General features: G+C 45.7%; 4 non-coding genes across 4 annotated transcripts; 2 read left to right on the top strand and 2 right to left on the bottom strand.

Annotated features, from left to right (window-relative positions):
* The first annotated feature begins 11,603 nt into the window (after positions 1 to 11,603).
* On the top strand, positions 11,604 to 11,693 carry trnap-ugg (transfer RNA proline (anticodon UGG)). The gene is given in 2 exon segments: positions 11,604 to 11,639; positions 11,658 to 11,693. It is a non-coding gene; the product is annotated as a tRNA-Pro (tRNA).
* Positions 11,694 to 12,219: 526 nt separating this feature from the next.
* On the bottom strand, positions 12,220 to 12,293 carry trnai-aau (transfer RNA isoleucine (anticodon AAU)). Its single transcript has one exon. It is a non-coding gene; the product is annotated as a tRNA-Ile (tRNA).
* A 1,874-nt stretch (positions 12,294 to 14,167) lies between these two features.
* trnap-agg (transfer RNA proline (anticodon AGG)) lies at positions 14,168 to 14,257 on the top strand. Its single transcript is given in 2 exon segments — positions 14,168 to 14,203; positions 14,222 to 14,257. It is a non-coding gene; the product is annotated as a tRNA-Pro (tRNA).
* A 526-nt stretch (positions 14,258 to 14,783) lies between these two features.
* Positions 14,784 to 14,857, bottom strand: trnai-aau (transfer RNA isoleucine (anticodon AAU)). Its single transcript has one exon. It is a non-coding gene; the product is annotated as a tRNA-Ile (tRNA).
* Positions 14,858 to 21,982: the final 7,125 nt, after the last annotated feature.

Raw genomic sequence — 21,982 nt, 5'->3', positions numbered from 1 at the left:
GAAGCAGCTGAACATGGTTGAACCTCGGACACTGCCTTGAGGAACTCCTGCAGCAATATCCTGGGGCTGAGATGATTCGCTTCCAACAACCACTGTCATCGTCCTTTGTGCTAGGTATGAATCTAGCCAGTGGATAGATTTCCCCCTGATTCCCATTGACTTCAATTTAGTCGGGCTCTTTGGTGCCACACTCGGTGAAATGCTGCCTTTGATAACAAAGGCAGTCACACTCACCTCACCTCTGGAATTCAGCTCCTTTGTCCATGTTTGAACAAGGCTGTAATGATATCTGGAGCCGAGTTGTACTGGCGGAACCCAAACTGAGCATCGGTGAGCAGGTTATTCGGAAGTAAGTGCCTCTTTATAGCAATGTCGTCGACAACTTCCATCGCTTTGCTGATGATTGAGAGTAGACTGATGGAGCGTATTTGGCCGGATTGGATTTGTGCTGCTTTTTGTGGACAGGACATCACTGGGCAATTTTCCACATTGTTGGGTGGATGCCAGTGTTGCAGCTGTAAAGGAACAGCTTGGCTAGAGGCGCGGCTAGTTCTGGAGCACAAATCTTCAGCACGACAGCCGGGATGTTGTCGGGGCCCATAGCCTTTGCTGTATCCAGTGCATTCAACCGTCTCTTATTGTCACGTCGAGTGAATCGAATTGGCTGAAGACATGCTTCCGTGATGGTGGGGATATCGGGAGGAGGCCGAGATGAGATGGATCATCCACTCAGCACTTCTGGCTGAGGATGGTTGCAAACGCTTCAGGCTTGTCTTTTGCACTCACGTGCTGGACTCCGCCATCATTGAGGAGGGGTATGTTCACAGAGCCTACTCCTCCCGTCAGTTGTTACATTGTCCACCACCATTCACGACTGGATGTGGCAGGACTGCAAAGCTTTGATCTGATCCGTTGGTTGTGGGATCGCTTAGCTCTGCCTATAGCATGTTGATTCTGCTGTTTAGCAAATATGTCGTCCTGAGTTGTAGCTTCACCAGGTTGGCACCTCATTTTTAGGTACGCCTGGTGCTGCTCCTGGCATGCTCTTCTACACTCCTCATTGAACCAGGGTTGATCCCCTGGCTTGTTGGTAATGGTAGAGTGAGGAATATGCCGGGCCATGAGTTTACAGATTGTGCTGGAATACAATTCTGCTGCTGCTGATGGCCCACAGCGCCTCATGGATGCCCAGTTTTGAGCTGCTAGATCTGTTCTGAATCTATCCCATTTAGCACGGTGGTAGTGCCACAAAACACGTTGGATGGTGTCCTCAATGTGAAGACGGGAATTCGTGTCCACGAGGGCTGTGCGGTGGTCACTCCTACCAATGCTGTCATCGACAGATACATCTGCGACAAGAAGATTGGTGAGAGACGAGGTCAAGTAGGTTTTTCCCACCTCTTGGTTCACTCACCACCTGCCGCATGCCGGGTCTGACAGTTGTGGCCTTCAGGACTCAGCCAGCTCGTTCAGTAGTGGTGCTACCGAGCCTCTCTTGGTGATAGACATTGAAGTCCCCCACCATAGTACATTCTGAGCCCTTTCCACCCTCAGTGCTTCCCAACATGGAAGAGGACTGATTCATCAGCTGAGTGAGGACGTTAGGTGGTAATCAGCAGGAGGTTCCCTGCCCATGTTTTACCTGATGTCATGAGATTTCATGCGGTCCAGCGTCAATGTTGAGGGCTCCCTCCTAACTGTTGATCACTGTACCGCCACCTCCGGTCGATCTGCCCTGCCGATGGGACAGAGCATACCCAGAGATGTATGATGGAAGAGTTTGGGACCTTGGCTGAAAGGTCCGATTCTGTGAGTATGGCTATGTCAGGCGGTTGCTTGACTCGTCTGTGGGACAGCTCTCCCAATTATGGCACATGTCCCCAGATGTTAGTGAGGAGGACTTTGGAGGGTGAACAAGGGCTTGGTTTGCCTTTGTCGTATCCGGTGCCGAGTGCTCCATCCGGTTTTATTCTTATTATGATTTTTTTTTGCGAGATTGTGCAACTGAGTGGCTTCCTGGGCCATTTCAGAGGGCAATTGAGAATCAAGCACATTGCTGTGGGTCTGGAGTCACATATCGGCCAAACCGGGTAAGAACGGCAGGTTTCCTTCCCAAAAGGGCATAACTGAACCAGATGGGTTTTTGCGATATTCCACAAGTTTCATGGTTGTTTTTACTGATTGCAGTTTTTTTCATTCCCGATTTTATTCAATTGAATTTAAATTTCCCACTTGCCACAGCAAGATTTGAACGCATAATTTTGGATAAATTAGCGCAGGTTGCTTGTATGACTCGTTCAATAACATAACCACTATGCTACCGTGTAATGCTAGTTAAGTTTAGGGTCAAAAGTAACCCCCAGGATGTTGATGATGGGGGATTCGGCGATGGTGTTGCCGTTAAATATTAAGGGGAGGTGGTTCGACTCTATCTTTTTGGATGTGATCATTGCCTGGCTGTTGAATGTTACTTGCCACTTATGAGCCCAAGTCTGAATGTTGTCCAGGTCTTGCTGCATGCAGGCACGGACTGCTTCATTATCTGAGGGGTTGCGAATGGAACTGAAAACTGTGTAATCATCAGTAAACGTCCTCACTCCTGACCTTAGGATGGAGAGAAGGTCATTGATGAAGCAGCTAAAGATGGTTGAGACTAGGACAGTGCCCTGAGGATCTCTTGCAGCAATGTCCTGGGACCGAGATGATTGGCCTCCAACAACCATACCATCTTCCTTTGTGCTGGGTAAGACTCCAGTCACTGGAAAGTTTTCCCCCTGATTGCCATTGACTTCAACTTTCCTAAGGCTCCATGATGCTACACTCGGCCAAGGCTGTCTTGATATCTGGGGCAGTCACTCTCACCTCACCTCTGGAATTAAGCTCTTTTGCCCATGTTTGGACAAAAGGCTGTACTGAGCCATGGAGCCGAGGGTCCTGGCGGAACCCAAACTGAGCATCGGTGAGCAGGTTCTTGGTGAGTAAGTGCCGCTTGATAGCACTGCCGACGACTCCTTGCATCACTTTGTTGATGATTGAGAGTAGACTGAGAGGGCGTAATTGACTGGATTGGATTCTTCCTGCTTTTTCTGAAGAGGACATACCTGAGCAATTATCAACTTTGTCGGTTTTCCACCTTGGTGACCAAGTGACAGTCTAAACTTTAATAAGTTTTTTGTGTTTTGCCTGAGTTGAATTGTCATCCGTTCCCATTTTACAGTCGTGATTTTCGGACTTGGTTAAAAATGTTCCGTGTTTATGATTCAAGGAACCTGGTGCAGTTAAATTCCCCAACTCAGTAACACAGAAGGGCGACGACTGCTCCACTTTATCATACAACCCCAACTAGTGCCGCCTCAATTAAAGTACATGAAATATTGCCCCCAACTATTGTCCAACCACAAATGTGTACATACAAAGTGTGTGTGCGTTTGCTTGACTGTGATCGTATGAAACAGCAGCCGCCAATCACTCCGTGTCAATGGAAAGTTTGTGAGCGACGAAAATCGAAACCCACCCGGACAGTCCTGGAATATCAATGTCCGGGCTCAATCCACTCGGCCATGCTCTATGCCTCCATGCAGTGTTGTCCAGGAGAAATTGCTGACGAGCCGCAGGCGTGGCTATGGTGACATCGTTTTAGGCGTATGAACGAATTTTAGAAGAAAACATCTTACACACAAACAATATACAGTACTTCACATGTGTATATTTCATAGCAAACATCTCCCACCATTCAGTAACCAAGGAAGTAAAGCACTCACAACGATCAAAACACCCCTACACTCTGCTTTTCACCATTTTTTCAAAAACACACAAAAAGTTGAAAGTCCACATGCATACGTCATGCGAATATGAGTATTGAGAACACAGGCCCAAAGACTGTATCCGTTACTCATTCTTATTTAATAATCGCAATTGCAATTATCCACATTTGGATTCCCATTTCGCCAGATGAGGCGAGTGACTAAGGTATTGGAACAACTGGTCAATGCCACAATGGATTGATTCCACGGGCCGTGTTCTGCTGACCCCAAACACTACACATTCTTACAACCAATTAAAACAAACCTGCCGTGGACGGATGTCGGGTTGGTTTTCTGGAAGCAGCAAATCAACTGCGCGGAAAAATCACCTCCAGCATAAGGAACAAAAAAAAATCCGACATGTGAAGGACTGAATGTGAGAATTCGAAACCACACCACGAGGGGAAATTGCGATCTGAATTCAGCGCCTCAGACCGCTGGCTCATCCTGACTCCAGCAGCTGTAATTTACTGACCCTGATTTTCTCAATGAGGCCTAATGACAGTTTCACTCACTTTGGTTCTCGGTAAATCCTGCTGGAAGGCCAAGTGATCAGTATATAAACTCCCCGGAGTTTCCTCTGCCTGTGCTTGGTGTACGAGAAGGCTTGGTCGGGCCGTGGTATCCAGTTTCCCAGGGAAGGGCAGTCATGCTCGGTCTGAGACTGTATTCGCTGCTTTCCGTTGGCAGCCGGTGATTGGAGAGAGCAGGGCCGGACAGGCGGCCTGAATGACGCTGTTGTCACGGTCTCACGCACTCCGGGAGCTGGGAACAGCGAACAACTGATGGGATTGTTGCTGCGTCTGAAATGCGGCTTAGAACTGCTGTTGTTAACGGCGGCAGCGCTGCAGGATCCTTTAATGACCCCTCACAAATCAACTGAAACCTGTCGGAATGTGAATACCATTTTACTTTTCCAAAGTAAGGGGAGTGACATTCATTGCGGAAAAATGGGAAACAGTTTGCGTCTCGCTCACTGCAGAAATATCCACGTCACAGCGAGACAGCCCTTCGGACCTGGTCTATCAAGAAGATTTCTGATTTCCTTGAAGCCAATCTCGGTTTTTTTTATTGATTGTTCGTGTGCCTGCTCTCCGACCGCAGTCCAAATGTTGGAATATCAGCCGTGCTCAGCTGGTAGCAGCACTTTAGAAACCCGGCAATGCGAGACAATGAATGTTAAGGTAACAGTTACCCTCTGTGAGTGGAATTGAACCACCAACCATTATTAATTAACAGGAACCAATTGCGCTGCAGAAACACGACGTCTTGCGCACTGAACCATTAATTCACCGAGCGAAAGCTTCAGCTTGCAGTGACCAATGTAACAGCTGTCTTACCATCAGTTTACTTTTCCAAAATAAAGGGTGTGCAGTTTGCACGAGTGAAAATCAAAGCTGTCTTATTTCTGAACTTCAAACGCCCCTTGCCCCCAAATGTCTGTATGTTGGAAGACTCAGTCACCCAGTGATAGACAGCATTGATTTTACGAGCTGTGATTCACCATCCTCTATTTCAGTAATATTCAGGTTTGCTGAAAATGAGATGAGATGAAATGAGCAGGTCCAACGAGCCGGTCTGTGACACGACACGGTGTCTACAATGTTGTCTCTTGCACTTACAGTGAAACGGACGGCAGTTTTCTCTTTTAAACCAGTGGTTAAGATGTTCAGAAAAAAATGTACCCGAGAAAGATTGGATTTCAGCGGGTGACTCCGGGCCAGAGTAAAGTTCACTCAAAATTTGTGATTGCCGAGTGGCTGAACGGTGGATTTGGAACTCCTGTGTGACTGCACATCGCGCTGTTCAGATCTGCTTGGATCGATATTCCCTTCAACTCATCACTTACAGGACAGTCCGACTCTAAGTTTCATTTCCCCGGCGCTTGGTGATATTTCAAAAATTGGATAAGACCCGTGCTTCGCACAACCTCGTCACTTACACGCTGACAGATACAAAGCGGCCATTCTCTGCTTCAGTGAGATGAAAGCCGACAGCAGTTTCACGATCGAATGTAATGGCGAACAAAACTCATTCAAAGCAAGTGCAGGTCACTGAGGTGCCTTTAAATTCCTGATTGTTTGCACTGAACTTCTTCCCAATGCGTTTGAGATTCACGCGGGGCGATTTGGTGACTTCTTTTCATTTTATGCAAAAGTTTCAACTGCAGTTCAAGTTCAAAAGCCCTGGGACCACTGTTGTTCACAATTTATCGGTGCGAGGACCACTGTTCACAATTTTTCGGTGCTGGGACCAATGTTCACAATTTATCGGTGCTCGGACCACTGTTGTTCAAAATTTACATTAATGATTTGGACACGGAAATCGGAAGGACAATTTCAAAATTTGCGGACGACATCTAATTGGGAGCTGTAGTTAATACAAACGCAAAATGCGAAAAATACAGGAAGACATTAGTAAACTTACAGAATGGGCGTGTAAATGGCAGATTAATTTCAATGAAAATAAGTGTGAGGGGGTGCATTTTGTTAGGAAGAATAAGTAGGCCACATACTGCTGGATAATAAGAGTCTAAATTGAGGAGAGGAGCAAAGGGATCTATGGGTACAGATAGACAAATCATTAAAAGTCACGACACAGGTTAATAAGGCTATGAGAAAGCAAACTAAGCACCGGGGTTCATTTCTAAAGGGATAGAATTGAAAAGCAGAGATGTTATATTAAACTAGTAGAGATCCTAGTTTAGACAACATTTGGAGTACTGGGCACAGTTCTGATCTCCATATTATAAGAAGGATATGGGGACATTGGGGAAGGTGCAATAAGATTCACAATGATGATACCAGAACTGAGAGGATATACTTATCAGGAAAGGCTGAACAGGCTAAGGCTCTTTTCTCTAGAAAAGAGAAGGCCGAGGTGTGACCTGATAGAAGTTATGAAAATAATGAAAGGGTTTGATGGGGCAGACGTAGATAAAATCTTTCCACTTGCCTTGTGGGTGTGTCCAAAACTAGTGGTCATAAGTATAAGATAGTCACTAATAAATCCAATGGGGAATTCAGGATAAACTTCTTTACCAAGGGTGTGGTTGGAATGTGGAGCACGCTAGCACAAATAGTAGTTGAGGCAAATAGCATAGATACATTTAAAGGGAAACTAGTTAAGCACACGAAGGAGAAAGGAATAGAAAGATATGCTGATCGGGTTAGATGTGGAAGGGTGAGAGGAGGCTCGTGTTGTGCATAAACGCCAGCATTGACAAGTTGGGCCGAATGGCCTGTGTCGGCGCTGTACACTCTATGTAAAAGTCGAGGGCAGAAAGAGACACCTTCCTGAAACTGGGGAACTCGGGAGAGAGACCTTAGAGCAAGGTTCTGTATATTTAGAATGAGCAAATAAAACATTCATTCTGGAACATCCAGAATCCGATCAGCTCTAAAAGCAACTGTTAGCCCCGCGTGATTTGAACACGCAGCTTTCCTGTGACACAATAAGTAATGTGGATGGAAGCAGGAAGTTGAGAAGTGACGTTGAGAGATTAAGAGAGTGGGGCAAACTGCGGCAAATAGCGTTCAATGTGGGAAAGTGCGAGGTCATCCACTTTTGTCCGAAGAAAGATAGATCAGAGTATTTTCTAAATGGCGAGAAGCGAGGAATTGTGGAGGAGTAGACAAATTTAAGGCTTCATGTACATAAACCACTGCCAACGAGCGTACAGGTACAAAATATAATTCAAATCAATAACGGAGTATTAGAAAGGGTCGTTAGCTCACTCCGAATCGCGGGTTTGATCCCCGTACGGGCCATCAGAAGCTCACTGGATTTGTTTCCGTTTTTTGCAACTCTTAAAATCCAACATTTACAAGCGAATCCACACTCCGAGTCAAGGGAATTTTTCTGGTTAACACACATTGCATCTTTGCCCCCGGGGCGGAAAAAACAGATCTTTCTTTTTATTTGTCTTCCTCTGGTTTGCAGATAAACGTTTAACTCGGGGCCTGTTCCCATTAATGGCCAGAAGCAATAACAGACAGACAGAGCGGGTCTGACCGCACCGAGATCTGGAAAAGGCAACAGTTTCGGACAAATGCATCAAATCAAATGGTCACCTGGAACCGGGGGAGACAAAACCAAGAGAAAAAGGCAGAGGGCAATAGAGAAATAAAAGCGAAAGGAATATGATCGAACTTTTCCCAAACTTGATTCCTTTCTGTTCTATCCCCAATCCTCCAGTGGCGGATATAAAATTTCACTGTAAATAAACGCAAGAATCGATCCAAATCTGATTCTGGGGAATGAGGTGGGCCAAGTGGAGCAAATGTCAGTGGGGGAACGTTTAGGGAACAGCGATCATAGTATCATAAGGTTTAGAATCCATAAGGTTTATGGAAAAGAACAAGGAGCAATCTAGAGTAAAATTAGTTAATTGAGGAGGGCCAATTTCAATGGGTTGAGAACGCATGTGGCCAGGGTAAATTGGAATCAAAGATTGACATGGAAAACTGTAATTGAACAATGGGCGGCCTTTAAAGAAGTGATGGTTCAGGTACAGTCTCGGTACATTCCCACGTGTGGGGAAAGTAGGGCAAATAAAGCCAGAACTCCCTGGATGATGAAAGTGATAGAGAGTAAGGTGAAACAGAAAAAAAGAGGTATCGGACAGATGTCAGATTGATAATACAAGTGAGAACCGGGCTGAATGTAGAGAGTTCAGATGGGAAGTGAAAAGGGAAAAAAGGGGCATGGAGAGATTATGAGTATAGACTGGTGGCTAACATAAAAGGGAATCCAAAAGTCTTCTTTTGTCACATGAACAGTAAACGGGTAGGAAGAGGAGGGGTGGGACCGATTAGGGACCAAAAAGGAGAGCTACGCATGGAGGCAAAGGGCATGGCAGTGGTACAAAATGAGTACGTTGCATTTGTCTTTACCAAGGAAGAAGATGCTCCCAAGTTACAGTAAAAGAAGTAGTTGAGATACGAGATGGGATATAAATTAATAAAGAGGAGCTATTAGGAAGGCCAGCTGTATTTAAAGTAGTCATGATGTGGAGATGCCGGTGATGGACTGGGGTTGACAATTGTAAACAATTTTACAACACCAAGTTATAGTCCAGCAATTTTATTTTAAATTCACAAGCTTTCGGAGACTTCCTCCTTCCTCAGGTAAATGTTTCAGGAGCTCCTTGAAGCCTACGCATTTATACATATAGAACAATACATGGTGTTTACAGACTGCCCCTGCAACTGCCCGTTGCCAAGGCAATCACCGTGTTCAGACAGAGAGGTGTCACCTGCAGAACCCCCGAATACACATTCAACAAAAAAACAAACAGGGAAAAAAAAACAGAGAAAAAAAACAGAGAGAGGCAGAAACATCCGGAAGGCAGAGAGAGCCAGCAAATGACCCATTATATTAAAAACAGATAACATTTGTTCGCTGGTGGGGTAACGTGTAGCGTGACATGAACCCAAGATCCCGGTTGAGGCCGTCCTCATGGGTGCGGAACTTGGCTATCAATTTCTGCTCGACGATTTTGCGTTGTCGTGTGTCTCGAAGGCCGCCTTGGAGTACGCTTACCCGAAGGTCGGTGGATGAATGTCCATGACTGCTGAAGTGTTCCCCGACTGGGAGGGAACCCTCCTGTTTGGCGATTGTTGCGCGGTGTCCGTTCATCCGTTGTCGCAGCGTCTGCATGGTCTCGCCAATGTACCATGCTCTGGGGCATCCTTTCCTGCAACGTATGAGGTAGACAACGTTGGCCGAGTCACAGGAGTATGAACCATGCACCTGGTGGGTGGTGTCCTCTCGTGTGATGGTGGTATCTGTGTCGATGATCTGGCATGTCTTGCAGAGGTTACCGTGGCAGGGTTGTGTGGCGTCGTGGACGCTGTTCTCTTGAAAGCTAGGTAATTTGCTGCGAACGATGGTCTGTTTGAGGTTGGGTGACTGTTTAAAGGCGAGTAGTGGAGGTGTGGGGATGGCCATAGCGAGGTGTTTGTCCTCATTGATGACATGTTGAAGGCTGCGGAGAACATGGCGTAGTTTCTCCGCTCCGGGGAAGTACTGGACGACAAAGGGTACTCTGTTGGTTGCGTCCCGTGTTAGTCTCCTGAGGAGGTCTATGCGATTTTTTGCTGTGGCCCGTCGGAACTGTCGATCGATGAGTCGAGCGTCATATCCCGTTCTTACTAGGGCGTCATATCCCGTTCTTACTAGGCCACGGTAACCTCTGCAAGACATGCCAGATCATCGACACAGATACCACCATCACACGAGAGGACACCACCCACCAGGTGCACGGTTCATACAACCTGTGACTTGGCGAACGTTGTCTACCTCATACGTTGCAGGAAAGGATGCCCCAGAGCATGGTACATTGGCGAGACCATGCAGACGCTGCGACAATGGATGAACGGACACGGCACAACAATCGCCAGACAGGAGGGTTCCCTCCCAGCCGGGGAACACTTTAGCAGTCAAGGACATTCAGCCACCAACCTTCGGGTAAGCGTACTCCAAGGCGGCCTTCGAGACACACGTCAACGCAAAATCGTCGAGCAGAAATTGATAGCCAAGTTCCGCACCCATGGGGATGGCCTCAACCGGGATCTTGGGTTCATGTCACACTACACGTAAGCCCACCAGCGAACAAATGTTATCTGTTTTTAATATAACGGGTCATTTGCTGTCTTTCTCTTCCTTCCGGATGTTTCTATGTTTCTGCCTCTCTCTCTCTGTTTTTTTTTTTCTTTTTTGTTGTTTGTACATTTGGTGGCCCTGTAGGTAACACCTCTCTGTCTGAACACTTTGATTGCCTTGGCAACGGGACCTCCTCAGAAGACTAACACGGGAAGCAACCAACAGAGTACCCTTCGTCGTCCAGTACTTCCCCGGTGCCGAGAAACTACGCCATGTTCTCCGCAGCCTTCAACATGTCATCAATGATGACGAACACCTCGCTATGGCCATCCCCACACCTCCACTAATCGCCTTTAAACAGCCACCCAACCTCAAACAAACCATCGTTCGCAGAAAATTATCCAGCTTTCAGGAGAACAGCGTCCACGACACCACACAACCCTGCCACGGTAACCTCTGCAAGACATGCCAGATCATCGACACAGATACCACCATCACACCAGAGGACACCACCCACCAGGTACATGGTTCATACTCCTGTGACTCGGCCAACGTTGTCTAACCTCATACATTGCAGGAAAGGATGCCCCAGAGCATGGTACATTGGCGAGACCATGCAGACGCTGCGACAACGGATGAACGGACACCGCGCAACAATCGCCAAACAGGAGGGTTCTCTCCCTGTCGGGGAACACTTCAGCAGTCATGGACATTCAGCCACCGACCTTCGGGTAAGCGTACTCCAAGGCGGCCTTCGAGACACACGACAACGCAAAATCGTCGAGCAGAAATTAATAGCCAAGTTCCGCACCCATGAGGACGGCCTCAACCGGGATCTTGGGTTCATGTCACGCTACACGTAACCCCACCAGCGAACAAATGTTATCTGTTTTTAATATAACGGGTCATTGACTGTCTTCGTTCTGTCTCTCTCTCTTTTTTTGGGTGGGGGGTTGTACATTCAGTGGCCTTTTAGATGACACCTTTCTGTCTGCTCACTGTGATTGCCTTGGCAACGGGCAGGAATCACCAGGCATTGTTCTGTGATTTTAAAATGCGAAGGATTCGAAATTGTCACTTCCACAAATAGGAATAGAAAACGAGATTGGGTGGACAGAAGCGGTTGGAAAGGATAGCCGATCGGCTGAAGACTATGGTGAAATTTTAGACCAGCTGCAGGGCTTTCTAGCAAGCGGCTCGTTGGTCTAGGGGTATGATTCTCGCTTTGGGCGTTTTTCTAATGGAATATGCGAGAGGTCCCGGGTTCAAATCCCGGACGAGCCCTGTTATCTCACTGCTTTTTAGTGAAAAGTCACCAATTGGATTCTGACATCTTTGCAGTTGTTCGAATTGAATTATATTTGAGCTCCAGAGGACAAAGTGCAGAAGTTTCCAAGGCGCAACACACACGGAGGAAATAAAATGTCTCAAGATGATGTGGAGATTGAAGCTGAATGTGAATTTACCCCAATTGAGGCGGTCTCATTGATATTAGATGACGGGATCGAGAACCACATATCCAAGTTTGCCGATGACACAAAGATAGACAGAATTATGAGCAGTGTGGATGGAAGAATGAGATTACAGCGAGATATCACTAGATTAAGTGAATGGGCAAAACTGCGGCAAATGGATTTCAACGTAAGCAAGTTTGAGGCCGTCCACTTTGGACCTCAAAAAGATAGATGAGAAAACATATTAATGGATGTTACTCCAAAAAATTGACCACATGACATTTTGTGTGGATTCGCTTGTTTCTCAAGTCTGCCAAACTTTTAAAAGTTACCAAAATATTGCAATAGGAACCTTATGGCCCGTACGGGGATCGAACCCGCGACCTTGGCGTTATTAGCACCACGCTCTAACCAACTGAGCTAACCGGCCATGTATACATCTTAGCTTTATGGGCTTACCCGCGTGTTGGGTAGTTTGTGTTTATTTTTACACCATCTGACAGGGTTTTACAACGAATATTGAATAAATCACATCCCTTAAACATTGTTACTTGTTTCTGTATATACTGTCGAGGATGTAGATCAAAATTAACAAACAAAGAGCACTTTAATGTAACAAATTAAATTCCGATCAATATTATTTTACCAACAATGAACAGCCCATCCATAAAACACTGCCCCGCTATAAAACCTGTGGGCAGGACCCTGAGCTACTGTGAAAATGATATCACCGCAACGTGATTCGATCACGCTGCGTTTTGACGTTGAGTCAGATGTCTGTCTGTCTATCCGTCTGATTGGGTCTCTGCCTTATTCTCAGGCCAGTCTTTTTGTTTGCTGGCTGCAGGCCTCGCTCCCCGACTGACTGAACAACTACCGGGCCGTGTGTCAGAATCAATGACTGTGACTGACTGTCTGCCCATTTATGGCCACATTTCTGAGTTCCTGCCATCGCTCTGTGTCGCAGGCCTGTCTCTGTCCCTTAGGATCACAACACACCCACAAGCTTCACGACTGAACGCAGGTTTGGTCAGTCTGTCCGCGCAGGTCCTTCGGAAGCTAATGATTTTGAACTGAATTATTTTTCCTGAGCGACTTGTGAAGTTTTGTTCAGTGATATGTTTGCGAAAGAGAACGGAGGAAATAGTTAGTGTGCAACTCGACATTTCTCTACATCGGAATAGAAAACGTGATTGGATGGATAGAAGAGGTCTGAAAGGATGGCCGATCGGCTGTGGGTGGCACCGAATTCTGCAGTGGCTGCAGTGGTTCATTACCGGTAATGAAAATGAGTTAATATACTACCACAAGCTGCCGCTGAAAATCATTCAATTTCCCAAACTTGACCCACCGAATCAAATGAAGCTCCTGGGAAAGCTACAAGACAACGCCGGTCTATCGGGCATCGTTTGAAGCAACTGTCAGTTTAACGTGGCATCTCCAGCCATGCAAGTACTGCCACGTGCCGCTGCGATCGCCGAGTGGTTGAAGCGTTAAATTCAAGATCAAATGGAATTTTGCTTCGCAGGTTTGATTTCTGCTCGCTGAATTATTGTTTAAAGATTCGTTCAATGCTCAAATGAATGAACTGGATCTAACTCACTTCATTTATCTCTCTCAGAGCATGAGAGATACTCGAACGTGGCCGGCGCTTTTAATTGGGTGCCCAATGTACTCTTGCAAAATTCAAATACACAAGAAAGAATCTTGCCCAATCTGCAACTAAAATTCTGCTACTTTGCAGAACCACCCATTTATAAGCGACTTTATTTAGATGAATCTCACTATCTCTCCTTGTCTCTTGTCTCGATGTTGTCCCCTGATGGACTTCTCAGGCTTCCTGGAACGGGAAAGGCTGATCGAACCTGCAACACCAGCAGGGAAAGGTAAAGGAAATAAAGACTGAGACGGTCGGAAAAGTAAAGGTGCAACCCAGCTGATAAATTCGGAGCTAATGTCTCCACATTTTTGTCTCTTCGCCCTCACAGTGAAAGGAAACAGCAATGTGAGTAAAATATGCTTATGGTAGCTTGTACACTCTGACGATGCCGAGACAGATGCCAATGTAGCTTCAGATTAACTAATTCTGAAAAGTATTATTTGAAGAAACAAGTCGTACATTGTAAACGAATTTAGTAAAGAGAGGCTAATATTGGTGACTGGAAATAGGTAGTGTACAACTTGATATTGCTGCAAATCGGAATAGAAAACGAGATTGGGTGGACAGAAGCGGTTGGAAAGGATAGCCGATCGGCTGAAGACTATGGTGAAATTTTAGACCGGCTGCAGGGCCTTTTAGCAAGCGGCTCGTTGGTCTAGGGGTATGATTCTCGCTTAGGGCGTTTTTCTAATGGAATATGCGAGAGGTCCCGGGTTCAAATCCCGGACGAGCCCTGTTATCTCACTGCTTTTTAGTGAAAAGTCACCAATTGGATTCTGACATCTTTGCAGTTGTTCGAATTGAATTATATTTGAGCTCCAGAGGACAAAGTGCAGAAGTTTCCAAGGCGCAACACACACGGAGTAAATAAAATGTCTCAAGATGATGTGGAGATTGAAGCTGAATGTGAATTTACCCCAATTGAGGCGGTCTCATTGATATTAGATGACGGGATCGAGAACCACATATCCAAGTTTGCCGATGACACAAAGATAGACAGAATTCATAGCAGTTTGGATGGAAGAATGAGATTACAGAGAGATATCACTAGATTAAGTGAATGGGCAAAACTGCGGCAAATGGATTTCAACGTAAGCAAGTTTGAGGCCGTCCACTTTGGACCTCAAAAAGATAGATGAGAAAACATATTAATGGATGTTACTCCAAAAAATTGACCACATGACATTTTGTGTGGATTCGCTTGTTTCTCAAGTCTGCCAAACTTTTAAAAGTTACCAAAATATTGCAATAGGAACCTTATGGCCCGTACGGGGATCGAACCCGCGACCTTGGCGTTATTAGCACCACGCTCTAACCAACTGAGCTAACCGGCCATGTATACATCTTAGCTTTATGGGCTTACCCGCGTGTTGGTTAGTTTGTGTTTATTTTTACGCCGGCTGACTGGGATAACAACGAATATTGAATAAACCACATCCCTGAAACGTTGTTACTTGTTTCTGTATATACTGTCGAGGATGTAGATCAAAATTAACAAACAAAGAGCACTTTAATGTTACAAATTAAATTCCGATCAATATTATTTTACTAACAATGAACAGCCCATCCATAAAACACTGCCCCGCTATAAAACCTGAGGGCAGGACCCTGAGCTGCTGTGAAAATGATATCACCGCAACGTGATTCGATCACGCTGCGTTTTAACGTTGAGTCAGATGCTTGTATGTCTATCCGTCTGATTTGGTCTCTGCCTTTTTCTCAGGCCAGTCTTTTTGTTTGCTGGCTGCAGGCCTCGCTCCCCGACTGACTGAACAACTACCGGGCCGTGTGTCAGAATCAATGACTGTGACTGACTGTCTGCCCATTTATGGCCACATTTCTGAGTTCTTGCCTTCGCTCTGTGTCGCAGGCCTGTCTCTGTCCCTTCGGATCACAACACACCCACAAGCTTCACGACTGAACGCAGGTTTGGTCAGTCTGTCCTCGCAGGTCCTTCGGAAGCTAATGATTTTGAACTGAATTATTTTTCCTGAGTGACTTGTGAAGTTTTGTTCAGTGATATGTTTGCGAAAGAGAACGGAGGAAATAGTTAGTGTGCAACTCGACATTTCTCTACATCGGAATAGAAAACGTGATTGGATGGATAGAAGAGGTCTGAAAGGATGGCCGATCGGCTGTGGGTGGCACCGAATTCTGCAGTGGCTGCAGTGGTTCATTACCGGTAATGAAAATGAGGTAATATACTACCACAAGCTGCCGCTGAAAATCATTCAATTTCCCAAACTTGACCCACCGAATCAAATGAAGCTCCTGGGAAAGCTACAAGACAACGCCGGTCTATCGGTCATCGTTTGAAGCAACTGGCAGTTTAAAGTGGCATCTGCAGCCATGTAAGTACTGCCATGTGCCGCTGCGATCGCCGAGTGGTTGAAGCGTTAAATTCAAGATCAAATGGAGTTTTCCTTCGCAGGTTTGATTTCTGCTCGCTGAATTATTGTTTAAAGATCCGTTCAATGCTCAAATGAATGAACTGGATCTAACTCACTTCATTTATCTCTCTCAGAGCATGAGAGATGCTCGAGCGTGGCCGGCGCTTTTAATTGGGTGCCCAACGTACTTTTGCAAAATTCAAATACACAAGGAAGAATCTTGCCCAATCTGCAACTAAAATTCTGCTACTTTGCAGAACCACCCATTTATAAGCGACTTTATTTAGATGAATCTCACTATCTCTCCTTGTCTCTTGTCTCTATGTTGTCCCCTGATGGACTTCTCAGGCTTCCTGGAACGGCAAAGGCTGATCTAACCTGCAACACCAACAGGGAAAGGTAAAGGAAAAAAAGACTGAGAAGGTCGGAAAAGTAAAGGTGCAACCCAGGTGATAAATTCGTAACTAATGTCTCCACATTTTTGTCTCTTCGCCCTCACAGTGAAAGAAAACAGCAATGTGAGTAAAATATACTTATGGCAGCTTGTATACTCTGACGATGCCGAGACAGATGCCAATGTAGCTTCAGATTAACTAATTCTGAAAAGTATTATTTGAAAAAACAAGTCGTACATTGTAAACGAATTTAGGAAAGAGAGGCTAATATTGGTGACTGGAAATAGGTAGTGTACAACTTGATATTGCTGCATATAGGAATAGAAAACGAGATTGGGTGGACAGAAGCGGTTGGAAAGGATAGCCGATCGGCTGAAGACTATGGTGAAATTTTAGACCGGCTGCAGGGCTTTCTAGCCAGCGGCTCGTTGGTCTTGGGGTATGATTCTCGCTTTGGGTGGTGGAGGCAGATTCAATCATGGCCTTCAACAGGGAACTGGATAAGTACTTGAAACGAAAAAAAAATACAGGGCGACAGGGAAAGGGCGGGGTGGGGCGGTGGGGTCCAGCTGGATTGCTCTTGCAGAGAGCCGGCACGGACTCGATGTGCCGAATGGCCTCTTTCCATGCAGTAACCTTTCTCTGATTCGAATCTATGTGTCAGGGGCGATGCAAAGCGACCGGAGCATGACGTAAATGGACCTTCACAAGTCCATTCCCTGATAATAAGTCCTACTGTGATGTAAAGAAGAAATACATAATTATGGACATATCTTTCATCTTATGCTCACCATAAGAGATACTTCGTTTACCAGGGGGCCATTGCGCACTTTGATTGATACTTCACCTCGATCACCCCTTACACTCCCAACACCTCCGTGCAAGAAACATTTTGGGTGGCAATTCAGACTTTGCTGATTTGTGCAAACAGATGTAAGCCAGCAATGCGGATACGCACTTCTTTGGAAAGAAGATTTTTAGGTGAGGCGGCCAAAATAAACAGTTCCACCAAATGTGGCAGAGGGGGAATTCAATCCCACATGATCGAAAGATTGACACCAGCATCTTAGACAGTTCAGCTACTCTTCCACATACCAATCTATCCAGTTCTGATGAAAAAGTTCGGAGGGCTGAAACCTTCCCTCTGGTTCTTTCTCCACAGGCGCTGCCTGACCTGCTGAGTGTTTCAAGCATTTTCTGTTTTCATTTTTGTAATTTCACAATGGCTGTTTTCCTGAAAACACCCAGTTTGACCAAAGGACAAAGCTCACACTTCACTTTCCCCACGCGCTTTAAAGTCTGTCGTTTCTGAACAAAATCCCCTCCGCGCCGGACATTCAAAGGACCTTTCGCTCACGGCCAACCTCCTGTAATCGACACTTTTTCACCATTCCCGCTCTTCTCATTTCTCCTCATTCCTTTTCAATCGGACATTTCCACAGACCTATTAAGATCAAGCGGAACATTTCCGACTTGACTGCACCGCCCAGATTGCCAAAACTGCATCTTTCAGCCTTCATTCGCAGCTATGTCCTGCCGTCCGTCTCTCCCGCACATCAACTGCTCCGGGGAAAGCGCCAACGACCATGAAAACAAAACCCAGTTCTTCAGTTAACATCCCCCGTGTCACAAGATACCCCATGGAAATTTCACGGGAAAGTATGCCGCTGTCCTTCCGAATGCCAGCCCTGCTTTCTTAGTGCTTGTCTCTGGAAGAGTCACGGAGATCGAAATGTATCGATTGGTTTCAAGGCACAAATGAACATTGGTGCGAACGGAACATGTGCCCCCGAGAAACAGCGGTCGATGTAGAGCAAACATAAAGGCGTAAGAATGTGAAAGTAAATGTTAGAGTGGGCAAGGCCGCAGTAAAGTCTCAATGAAATGGATCATGATTGTGGAAGGAAGAAAAAGCTAGAAGAAGCGGCGGGTCTGAATTTTTGATCATCCAACAGAGACACATGAGAGAAGAAAAACAGGATACGGACACAGGTGCTGGAGGCAGAAAGAAAAAGAACGAAAGAAGAGGAATGAAAAGAAAGTGACTTACTTGAGAGCGAAGAGACATGATTGTGTGGACATTGGCTGCAGCAGCTGGGTTGCACCTTTACTTTTCCTACCGTCTCAGTCATTCTTTAACCTTCTCTGATGGTTTTGCAGGTTCGATCAGCCAACGCCGTTCAAGGAAGCCTGAGACAACACAAGAGACAGAGACAGGGAGAAATAGAGAAATGCATGCAAAAAAAATAAAGAGAATAAATAGAATCATACAATCATAAAATGGTTACAGCACAGAAGGAGGCTATTCGGTTCATCGAGCCCATGCCGGCTCATTGTAAGAGCGATCCAGTTGGTCCCACTCCCGCGCCGCTTCCCGGTAGCCCTGCATTTATTCCCCTCCAAGTATTTATCCAATTCCTTTTTGAAATTCACGATTGAATTTGCTTCCACCACCCTTTCAGGCAGCGCATTCCAGATTATAACTACTCGCTGGGTAAAGAAGTGTTTCCTTATGTCGCCTTTGGTTCTTTTGGCAGTCACCTCAAATCTGTGTCCTCTGGTTCTCGACCCTTCCGCCAATGGGAACAGTTTCTCTTTATTTACTTTTTCTAAACCCTTCATTATTTTGAACACTTCGATCACATCTCCTCTTAACCTTCTCTGCTCGAAGGAGAACAGCCCCAGCCCGGGGTAAATGCGGTCAATTAGCTTCAATTCATTTATTTGTGCATTCAACAGCTCTTTCAACGTTACTGTGAAATAATGGTAGCGCGGCCACGCGGTCTAAGGTGTTACATTTAATTTCTATGGAGGCGTGGGTTTGAATCCCACTGCTGTTAGAATTTCTGCCAATGTTTATTTTGACCTGTTCACAGAAAACCCGAATGTAGTGCGATGGAGCAGAGGATGTGAAAGAAGCTGAAAGTGAAAGTGCAGATATCATTTTCATCACGGGGACAGGACACGTTCCCACAGGTGAGGGCCGCTCACCTTAATATTCCTTCCAGCATAGAGGGACGGGTGATCAAAGTGACCGGGCTCTTGCGGCGTGATCAGTCATTGCGCGGTTCTTATATGACAGTACAGGGTCGGGAAATGCCGAGGTTGTTGGTTGAGTCTCATCTCGATCAACCAATCCTTTTCTGTGTGAACATTTCGAACGGAGTAGAATGTGCAATTGGTGTGTTACAAAATGCATCTACTTATTTGTTCAGCCATGTGGTTCCTCCGGCCTACGCTGTTGTAAAAACAGATGAGATGTTTAGTTTTATTAGTTTACAGGAAGGAGGCTGCGGAATTGGAGCTAGAAACCGTGATTTTGAACCATCTACAAATTATGGGATTTAACTGGAGCTTTAAACCAGCGGGTTAGACCGCTCAGTCACGATACTTTAATTCTTGCGATTTTCAGGAGCTACAAGAGGGCTGTTTCCCTTCTTTGATGAACATTCGTGATCCTGTTGCGGTTTTGCTGCAAAGTTCTAATTTCCACCGCCAAAATTGAGCCCTCAACTTCAACGGTAGTGAAATTGGAATCCACAACTTTAGAACTGCTAATTGGAAGTCCAACGTGCTACCCATTGCACCACAAATCGGCTATCGATTATGTGATTTCACGTTACCCATTTGCTGCTTATGACTTTTTGCTGCGGTGGAGCAAGTGGTTCGAAAGCTCAGTGGGGATTCACAGCAGCTCCTGAGAAATCTACACAGCGACGGTTTCTCCAATGCCTAGTGATCTGTCTGTCTGTCTGTCTGTCTCTCTCTATTCGTCTTGCTCTCTCTCGCTTTCATTCTTGAGCTCTTACTCTCCCCGTTTATTTCAAGAAGGCTGGAATACAAAGGGGTGGAAGTTATGTTACAGCTGCACAGAGCTCTGGTGAGACCCCATCTGGAGTGCTGCACCCCACCTCAGGAAGGATGTGTTAACCTGGAGGATCGAGGGGCTGAATGGCCTATTCTTGTTCCTATGCTCCAATAAATGAAAACATAATTCAAGTATAGAGACCCTAATGTATAAGGGTATCCGTTCACCACTACTCTCTGCCTCCCATTCCTGAGCCAATTAGGTGCCCATGTTACCACTGGACCTTTAATTCCACGTGCTTCTAGTTTTCGCATAAGTCTGTTACGTGTTAATTTCTAAAATGCGTCCTGAAAATAGCTGTAACCCCGTAATTTTATACTTAAGCAATAAGAATACGGATGTTCCGACCGAGTGATAGATCGGGTTCATTCCCATTACCCGAAGGTAGAGGGACCGAGGAGGGGAAATCCCATCTGGGTTTATATTTTCCGAAAACGGAGACGGAAAATAGCAAAGCTCATCCCGCCGAAATCCAACAATTGGACTGAAGATCCGACAGTCTTTTCCATCCCCGGTTTCCAGACCTGGCCGTTCAAGGAAGCCTGATCAGTCCATCAGGGTTAAACACCGAGAGAGAAGAAATGCAGACAGCGATAGAGAGATGCATGCAAAGAAATAAAATAGCATAAATCTCCAAATTCCGTGATTGAGCAGAATTTATGGTACAGCTTTTTTGAAATTCTGTCTCAAGTCTTGAAATCTCATAGGTGAACATTGGGCTGGATTATCCCTTAACCTCTGAGAGAAGTAAACACTGCCTGGTAATTAGAGCTCTTATTTATTTGACTGTTTCACAATCGTGGTGGAAGTTGGTTTCGAGCCCCCAGTGAATTTCACGACCATGCTTGATCCATAATTTAACACAAAGGGCAGCGCGCAACTGTAGAGTCGATTGCGTAGGGTAATCACAGGAACTCTGCCAGATTGCATGTTCTAGACATGTATCCAAAGCTACATGTGCTGCCTGCAGCCGTGTGTCCATTGGTGGTTCAGTGGTGGAACCCTCGCCTGCCGGCGGGAAACCAGAGGTTTGGTTCCAGGCCAATGCAGCATCCTTTACCTTTTTTGTTCTGTAGCCATGAGATTGTCTGAATTGGGATAAATTCATGTGCCGGCTTCAATCTACAACTTCTTGAAAGATTATCTTCATTTCGTCTACTTGTGTTGCGTGGACAAACCCTCTTCATTCTGTCCTCTGGTGCTCAAACATGCTCTGCTGGAGATAAGTCAAACCTGCCTTCCACACTGCTGAAAAGATGTAAGAAGCCAATTGGTGATTTTTGGCTAAAAATGGGGACATAACAGGGCTCATTCGGAATTTTGAACGATTCGAACTTCCTGAGCGACATTCAGACCCAAAGACCAACAAGCAACAGAGCCGTGCAGCCGCTGTAAAATTTCGCTGCCATGCAGCCGTTCCGCCATCCTTTCAGAAGGCTCTGTCCATACAATCCCGCTTTCTTCTCCGATACACGATGTAGAGCAATATCAGGTTCCACACTGATCATTTCATATCAACAATATTTCTCGCTCATTATCAAATTTGCTTTGAATGTAAGACTTGAATAATCAAGTAACACTATGCAGAATGAATTGCTCTAAACAACATAATCGTCTGTCTCGACATCGGCATAGTTTCCATTCTACCATAAGTATAGTTTACTCAAATTGCAGCTTTCAATCACTATGAGAGTAACATAAATGGACATATGCAGTGCGTGTACGTACGAGTATTGGTGGCTCTGGGATAGAATTCTAGCCTCTGACACGGATTCGGTTCGCGGACAAAGCATGAACGTTTCGTGT

The sequence above is a fragment of the Heptranchias perlo genome, chromosome 20 (assembly GCF_035084215.1).
Source record: "Heptranchias perlo isolate sHepPer1 chromosome 20, sHepPer1.hap1, whole genome shotgun sequence".
In the NCBI taxonomy this organism is placed as follows: Eukaryota; Metazoa; Chordata; class Chondrichthyes; order Hexanchiformes; family Hexanchidae; genus Heptranchias; species Heptranchias perlo.
This window is presented reverse-complemented; position numbering and strand designations above follow the sequence as displayed.